Genomic DNA, 9,848 nt, shown 5'->3' with positions numbered 1-9,848 from the left:
ACCGCATATCATCCACAAACAAGTGGACAAGTTGAAAATACCAACCGAGCTTTAAAACGTATTCTATAGAAAACCGTAGGATCAAATCCGAAGGAATGGTCCATTAAATTAAAGGATGCACTCTGGGCTTTTAGAACAGCCTACAAAACTCCAATTGGAACCACACCTTTTAGACTTGTTTATGGAAAAGCATGTCATCTTCCAGTAGAAATTGAACACAAAGCATTTTGGGCTTTGAAGACATGTAATCTTGATTTACATGAAGCCGGACGTCTACGATTAAGTCAACTAAACGAATTAGAAGAATTAAGACATGAAGCATACGAAAATTCGTTAATCTATAAAGAAAGAACGAAGAAATGGCATGATAAAAGAATCAGAAGTTCAAAAGAATTTAAAGAAGGAGACAGAGTTCTTCTTTTCAATTCACGATTCAAGCTATTTCCTGGAAAATTGAAATCAAGATGGTCTGGACCATTCATAGTCAAAAGAGTTTTCCCATACGGAACGATAGAATTAATAAATTCATATGGGATTGAATTTAAAGTTAATGGTCACAGAGTTAAACATTACATACATGGTCCGATGGAAGTTGACAATGAAGTTAATCATAATTTCACCACCCAAGAAAACCTTCAAAATGAAAACATAAATATGTTATCAACAACATATGAAAAATCAAAAGTGGAATATAGGGAGGATTCAAATTTGAGTGATGAAGATGAATTCCTATACAAACCTCCCATTCCAAGAAACGAAGAAAAATGTGAACAAGAAATTCAAATAGAAATGAAAGAACCAAGGAAAGAACACCCGAAAAAAGTTTACAAACCAACTCGACTTACTAAAGCAGGAGACCCGGGTGAATTTATCATTTCTTGCTTACTTAATGATGGTGCTGTATATAATGGACTCGCAGATTTAGGAGCAAGTGCAAATATTATGCCTCTTTCCTTATACAAAAGATTAGGCATGTGTAATGTCATAACCCGTCCTTAACCATAAGAACGAGTTAGATAACGTATGATTTCATTGCGAGGTATTGACCTCTATATGCGACATTTTTAAAAGAACAACTGCATTTATTTTACATTACAAACCATAACTCTTATTTTAATACAAGCTTTAGACAATATAAAGATGATTATCGTTTAGCGATAATCTTAGACTTACAAACTTTACATGTGATGATAACAATACGATTTCTAGCATATTTTACATTACAATTCCTCGGATATGCAGTTTTATTTTTGACACAAATATGCATACTCAAGATCTTGCTTAAATTCAACATGTTGCAGCGGAAGCTTTTAGTTATCACCTGAGAATAAACATGCTTAAAACGTCAACATAAAGTTGGTGAGATATAGGTTTAATGCCGGCAGCAATATAAATATAGACCACAAGATTTCATATGTAAACATTTTAATAAAAGTATTCTAAGTGGTTGAGCACTTGGTAACCATACTTAACATTTAATCACGTCGCATATTCCCTTTATTATGAAATCTTACTACACCGTACCAAGTATAGTCACGAAACGAAGTACTGTGCAACCGTTGAATACTGGTCGTCCAGTCCGGTTGGGGTTGTCAGGCCCGATAGATCTATCAACAGGATTCGCATATACAATACCGCTGTAAATAGTAGTTACCAAGCTACAGGGAAGTATGCCAGTGGTACAACTCAACGTAGAATATATTTTTCAGTTACTTGTGTCCATATCGTAAAACATAAAATACATGTATTCTCATCCCGAAATATTTAAAGTTTAAAAGTGGGACTATATACTCACTTTTGCCTTGAAGATATATATATTTTGACTTGGTCTCCGGTTGATATCACGAACCTATCCATATATAGTTTATCAATATATTTCCATTTTAAACAATCGTCACATATATATACTTATTATACTTTTAATAGTTTTAATAATTTCTTAGTCCGTAGTTAGCAGTCCGATGTTAGTAATTCAATTTTAATGGTTCATATTTAGGTGTTTAATAAATAAAACCCCCATCGAAATAAATAAAACCCCATCATATTTGTATTGGTCAGGATTAATCTTGACCCACGGTACCGGTGTTGTCAAATGACGTGTTGCATACATAAAGTACCGGTGTTGTCAAATGACGTGTTGCGTACAATCATGGGATCTTATGATTAATCTTCTCGTATTGTTTACGGGTGGTCCTGAAATATATAAAATTAAATTATGAGTACATATATATAAAATATCATGTTATTTTAGAAAGATGTGATTCATTTAATTTTTCTCCAATTATTTTCGTGGCTAAACTAGTTTTGGATATCCGATCTTGTTTTGGTCATAGTTTCTTCGTTACAACTCCGTTTTCGTTGGTTCAACTTGCCACTTCCTTGGATCGAGTTCTTCTTTAAGACTATGAACTGTAAATACCTTAGTTTGTATTCGAAATCACAGGTCATAGGTCAAACTTTGGTGAAACTTATGAAGTTGATCATTTTCCATCATGTAAACAACCTTAAATGATTATTTTTCTAAAAATACTTATACTTTGAGTTAAATCATGAAATTTTTATGTGTTATCATATTCATAGTAAATATCAATTTTCCAGAGAATAAACCTCCAATTCAAAGTTCAAGATGGTTTTTAATTATCCAACCCAAAACCGCCCCCGGTTGCACTCCGACGTCGTAAAAACAGTTTTTAAGGTGTTCTTTGAAAAACCAAGTTATACCTTGTTAAATTAGCATATATTTATGATATATTACAGGTCTTGAAGTATTTTAAAAGTTAAGTTAGAAGGATCTATTTAGTTTGCAAACAAGTTTGAAAACATTCAAACTATGTTCTTGTTGTTAAAATTTTATACCATAAAATAAGATAGCTATATATATATGAATCGAATAAGGTTACGAACAAAGTTACTACCTCAGGTTACTTGGACAAGGTTGCTGTAAAATAGAAGTAAAAACCTAGAACCAAAAGAGTGGTGGAGTTGGATGAAAGATTGGAAGTATACTTGTGTTCTTGGAAGGATTCTTGAAGTGTTTTTGTAAGGGTTTTCCTATGGTGATTAAGTGTTGTTTTTATGGCTAGATCTTCATGGATACTAGCTGAATGGTTATGGGTTTCTTATGACTTGTAAGTAGGTGAATTAGAGAGTAGTTTAGGAGTAGAAATGGTGAGCTAAACATGGCTTGGTGATGGCCATTTAAAACGTGAGCAAGGGGGGACAAGGACAAATTTCCAAGCTTGTAATCTTGTGTAATTAGTCATACAATCATACAAAGTAATTACCTTATACATAAGGCATGAACAAGGGCTGGTTGGTGGTGATTTGATGTGTATATACTAATAGTAAATACGTATAGAAGCTAGGTATGATACGAGTACATATACTCTAAATATACGTATAGAAATCTTGTGAAAACGGAACGAGGATTCAAATATAGCTATCTTTTGTGAATATACTTATATTGTTTTATGTATTTAAATCCTTAAAAAGTGATTAAATACATTACATATACGATATATGTATAAACATTATAGGTCATAAGTTTTTATGTCAAATAACGTTACGTATGGTTATTGTTTTGAAAACTTAAATTAGTAGTTTCAAAATATACTTATAACTTATTGTTATTAATACAAAATGAGATATTAAAACATCCTTAGATCATGTTAAATATGTATATATACATATATATACACAAACGTATAATTATCATATATTATATAGTTCGTGATATCATCGGTCAAACTAGACGGTCAAACGTTGTGTAAAACTCTTTTCAAAAACATAAATCTCAACAATTTGGATTGCTTATCATGTTGGTAAGGTTTAATTTATGTAAATATTAATTTTATAAGTATAGATCGATCGAAAAAGTCCGGGTCATTACATGTAAATTAAAACCAACCAAAATAGGTGTTCAATCATTTGACCAAACCATTAAACACCCGGTTGGAATAGCAAATAATTTACTTGTTAACGTGGAAAGTTTGACCTTTGTTTCAAACTTCATAGTGATTAATATAGAGGAAAACCTTGATGTTCCTCTAATTCTAGGTCGCCCATTTTTAGCAACCACCGAGGCATTCATTGATGTAAGAGAAGGTAGAATAACACTTAGGGATGGTGATACATCGATCACCTTTGTGAACCAAAAGTTTAGATCTCCACAAACCAAAACTGTTAGACCAATAAAAACGCATAAGTGTGGGGAAGATGAAGAAACACTTAATGATGATCCAATCACAAAGAATGCTGTTGATGATACGAAATTAGATGAACCCATTTTTAACAGTTCAACGAAGAAACTTTATAAACGGATTCACGATGCTAAGATTAAAGGAAACTTTAAGTTATATAACCGATTAATATCCAATTTATCGTCAAAAGAAAAGGCAATGTTAGTTGAATTTGTGAAAGTTACGGAGGAAATCAACAAATGGATTGAAGTAAAAGTCAAAGATATACAAGTTGTTGATGATTCAATTGAAAATAATGTTAATCACAATTTTGATACCACAGCTAACTAAGTGTGGGGAGAATCAAGTCTTTAAAGGTTTATGTATTTCTGTTAGAGTTAGATTGTCTGTTTTCGTGTAGTTCTCGAAAACGGAATCCGAATGGTCTTTCCCTAGCAGACCCTAAAGAACTAGTCTTCTCCCCCCATTCTGAATTTTTATTTTTTTAGGTTTTTACGAAATGAAGACTGCCTGTGAACTAAACCATGGTCTAATGCTACACGCTTTGATCACTAAACGTAATAATGACACACTTCTTAGTGAACTAGTATCAGTAATCAGAGAAAGAATGGACGGAGTTAGAAAAGAATCCAGATGCGAAGATAATAAGTTACAATTTGGTAAAGGAAAATCAAAATCCGCAGCGAAAAGGAGAGCACGACACCTAGAAAGATGTCACAAATGCGGAAAATGGTCACATGGAGATAAATGTTCAAATAATCAAACCTATTCAAACACCGAATTTGTTACTTTATGCAGAGACGGACCGTTCATATGTTTAGAAGAAAAGACACTGAATGCTCGAGGTTACGCCTATGTAGCCATGGAAAAACAATTAAACCGACTATCTTATGAATGGGATAGATCATATAACTAAGAAATCTATTTCACAGGTAAGTCTGTACAGTTTTTATTTATTTTATTTTTTTTAACCTTTTGATAATAAACGCTAATTTGTTCGCTAAAAAGTATTAAATTGGTATTGAATAAAATTAGGTTTGGCGACCGAAATTATTGATATCATATAAAAATTTATTACATCACTGCGAAATTTAACGTTTATTCTTAAGGTATAAATATCTTTAATCAATCAACCCAAAATATTTCAAAAATTCGTCATGAGTTAAATTAGGTTTTGGAACCGAAATTACTTTACCGAAAAGAGGGGCGCATATTTTTGATAATATTTGATTGATTAAAGTGGGATAAAAAGCCAAAAAAATTTTTAATTTTATTTTTACCATGTTTTTTAAAATTAATATTTAAATCTTAAATTAATATTGTAAACTTTGTAAAAACAATATATTTAAAATTGTAAATATTTGAAAAATTAATATAAGTTTGGTGTGAATTTATAATATGAATTTTTAAATTAAGATTGGTGTGAATTTTTTTATTTTTAAAATATGAATTTTTAATTTTATGCATTTTAAATTTTAAGTTTGGTGTGAATTTTTAATATTAATTTTGAATTTCATATTTAAATTGTGTGAATTTAAAAACAAAAATTTACTTTATCTCATTAAGTTAAAAATATGATTTTTAAAATTCGTCGTAAGTTGAAGACTAGGTCTTTGAACCGAAATTGCTTTACCCGAGGGAGGGACGAGAACTTTTATTATCATTATTTTTAATCTTATTGAATTAAAGTATGCCAAAAACATTAAAAAAAACCCAAAAATCTTAGCCTTTAAAACAATCGCTACAAAAAGACAAATTTTAAAATTTTTGTCAAAGAACGGACTAGGACATCGATCCGAAACGACCTCGTCCTAAATAACAAGGGAAACAAAAATTTTAAAAATTATTTGCTTAATTGTTTTATAAGTTAATGATATAAAAATAAAAAAAATAAAAAAAAAAAACAAACTCCGCGACTCGCGGAGTTTGAATGGTCCAAACACCGCGAGTCGCGGGAGGACCAAAAATCAGAAAAAAAAATATAAACACCCGAACTGATCAGTCCCAACACAGGAAAAAAACACTGCGAAAACTGCTCGAAAAAACCCGAAAAATACACCCCAAAATCACAATTTTTAACCGTTAATCATCAAATCTTTTGCTAAAATCATGTTGATAAGGATGCTATCTAGGAATTACTCAAGAAAAACGGTAAATTTCTACACCTAAACACCATTTAATCCGAAATTAGTGTTCTTGAGCAATTTTTTCCCCAATTTGATTTTGATGCTTTTTAGTGTAATTAAGCTTAAATTGTTTATGTATTATGCTTGTATAACCTAGATTGATGCTGTTTAACATGATTAGAAGCCTTAAACTTCAAATTTTGAGTAATCTAGGGTTTGTGTTCTTGAGCAAATTTGGGGCTTTTTGATATAAACAGGTTATGGCCGATTTTTGTCATGAATTGTTGCTAAATTAAGTAGTGTAACATGTCTAGGTAGTTAAATGATCCAAACTTTGAGCCTAAACATGATTTTGAGAATTAAAGTGGACTTTTTCAAAGTCTAAAATTCATGAACTTGATTTTTGAGAGATAATGCCATTTGAGACTTGTTTAATTGCTAGTAATGATTATTTTGACATGTTATTTGAGTTAAATGCTTATGAACTTGGCGAACATTTTCGTATATGCTTATTTGAAAAAGTGTAGATTTGATAAAAATGTGAAAATAAGCTTAAGTTTGATATAAATTGATCATGTCATTGTAATTATTTTGATTGATGATTTTGCTGACACTAATGCATATTTGGATGCACAAAAATTGTGTTTGATGTGTTTTGCAGACTGAAAGGGGTGAATCTTCATCCCAAGCTCGCAATGCTCCTGCTGAGAATGCGGAACAACAGGAGGTGGATAACTACTACAAGCATGATATACCTCATCCAGTCATGACCTTTTCTGATATGCACTTGGAAGAGTTGCACCCGAACCTGAGATTTGACAGACTTTGGATAGATTATCTAAAATACCAAAGGGGTTTGCATACTCTTTATTCTAAGGTTGTTGAGGTACCGAGGGTCATAGAATGGGGACCCTTAGAAGCTGTAGAATTGGCCGGGCCAATTAGGGAATTACTTGTACAGAGGTATGGTAATTCTACTTTTAATGACTGGGTACGTTTATTCACCATGCGTAGACCTGTATATAAAGTATGGTGTGAAGAATTGTTATGTAGTATAGAATTAAATGATCGGGTAGCTAGTTTAACCGACCGATCATTTATTAGATTTTTGTTAGGAGGTTCGATGCGCCACATGTCTTTACTAGACATGGCTCAGGCTTTACGTATATATACGCCTGAGGAGTTAGCATCTGCCGATTGTAGAGGGTTGATACTAAACGGTAGAAAGATAGATGAAAATTTTGATACACACGGTGTGTGGAGTCAAATGACAAGCCATCACCGTTTCAAAGGGGGAAATTACTCTTATTTGGATATAGATAGAGCCGAATTAAGAGTGATTCATAGGTTTTTAGCTAATTCGATTACACAGAGAGGTAAGAACAAGAAAAAGGTAAATGAACATGATTTGTTTTACCATATGTATATTCGAGACCCACAAAGCGCTGTAAGTATACCTTATTGTGTGGGTTATTATTTATCAGCTATGGTTAGGGGGATGCGACCGCATAGCATAATAGGAGGTGGTATTTTTATTACTTTGATTGGTGAATATCTCGGTGTGGATATAAGTCGGGGGGGATTATTAGTAGAAGAACCAGAACCCCGCGATACTATAGGTTTAAATGTATACCATGGTGCGAAAGTTTTGAAGAGGCGAAATAACGCTGCAGTACCATACCATGGTAGACATCCACAGGTTGAGAGAAACCAACAACAAGGTAATGTAGGAGGGGGAAATGAGATGCAAGAAATGCAAAGGTTTATAGCTTCACAGGAGTACGAAAATGCTAGACAGAGAGCATTTGAAGATTGGCAAGTTCATCAGAACCAAATCATAGCTCATTGCCAACATATAGGTAGAAACTATATTCCTACACCGAAACCCATCTTCCCTCCCTGGTCTATAGAGATGCAACCACCGTATCCTACGTATAACCCTGCCGAAGCATTCTATAGCACCTATGGTTATGCCTGGAACCCCTATTGGTACCAGTATCATCCCTAGTCTACTTAGTTTTTTTTTATTTTGTAATTTGTAATGTTGATACATTTAATACTTATGTTAATATTGTAATAGTTTTTATAATTTTCTAACTTTTATTCTTAGATTTTAATAATTTTTGAATGTGGGGTAATATTCCAAACTTCAAAAATATGTATATATGTTTGCAGTTTATCTTATGTACAGAACAGGGTAAAACAATGCATTTTCAAAGACTGGCATTAAGTTCAGCAAAAGCAACTAATTTTGACGACAAGATGCAAAATATATGTGAAATAACAACAAGACGGAATGAACAAATGATGTGCACCATTTATCATTCAGCAAACAAACGCCAATATATTTGGAAACTTTGGTAAAAATTTAATCATTTTCACACAAATCACCCTCAATAATTTAAATTGTTACTGATTTCTTGCAAATGAGGGCATTGCAAGATCTTAAGTGTGGGAAGGGGTTAAATTCTTTCGGATTTTAAAATTTTTACTTTAAACACTGGGTTACCATTAAAAATACTAGTAAAGCAGTAGTTGTATTAGAATCTAATGCTCTCTGATAATAAAGAACAGCCCTAGTCTTATATACTGACTACCCAATTCTAGTAAAATTTTACAAAATTTTCAATTAAATGAACTCAAAATCATGTTTATACATATTTATGAACGATAAAACTAGGTTATAACACCGAAATTATTGTTACCTCGAAAAGGACATAAATTGAGAAACAAACCAAAATGTTAAAATTCATTTAAAATGGAATAGAGGACGAAAAAAAAAAAAGGAAAATAAAAGCCAAGTGTGGGAAAAATTACCAAGTTATCTTAAACATGTGCCACATATTTTTGTACAAATAACTGAAAATACTTTTGCTTTGGACTAAACTAAAAAGTTTTACCTGATTTACTGTAAGAAAGATGGATCTACACGATGAATCAATTCCATCATTAAAAGGAAGTAAAGTCTTCCGAAAAAGACACGCGCTTCTTGATTTAGGTCAGGAAGTTGTCGTCCAGACCAGCTGTAGGTTGACGAAAAATCTAGAAAAGTCATCACTAAAATCAGCAGGAAATCCACGGACCTCAGCATTAAACAGGGTCGCCAAGTGGTCAGATTTATCCTAACCATGAGAAGGATTTATCTCGTAAAATGGGGGGGGGCACCATGCAAATTAGCTTGATAAGACTAATGAATCAGATCCCCCGAAAGGATAATCTCCTTAAAAGATCAAAAATCAGCTTTTAAGCCTGATATAACTCAATCCTTGAGATTGACCTTAAAGATTGAGAATTACAAACTCATGGAATTCAATGATATCTAAACTCGAGCTTGAACGAGAAAATATTTTGATCAAAATTATAAACCGATTTGTTTTCTGAAAACCCTATTTTCAATGCGTTCATTACCTTTGAACGTAAAATCCTAGGAATTCACCTGGAATTCATTAGGTCACCTGAACTAAATCGGGTGTTAACCGTAAGAACGGTGGTTGCATAGCATGGTCAAAGATAGGACCTTGTG

This window comes from Rutidosis leptorrhynchoides, chromosome 6 (genome assembly GCF_046630445.1).
Source record: "Rutidosis leptorrhynchoides isolate AG116_Rl617_1_P2 chromosome 6, CSIRO_AGI_Rlap_v1, whole genome shotgun sequence".
In the NCBI taxonomy this organism is placed as follows: domain Eukaryota; kingdom Viridiplantae; phylum Streptophyta; class Magnoliopsida; order Asterales; family Asteraceae; genus Rutidosis; species Rutidosis leptorrhynchoides.
The sequence above is the reverse complement of the archived record's forward strand: the minus strand, read 5'-3'. Positions refer to the sequence as shown.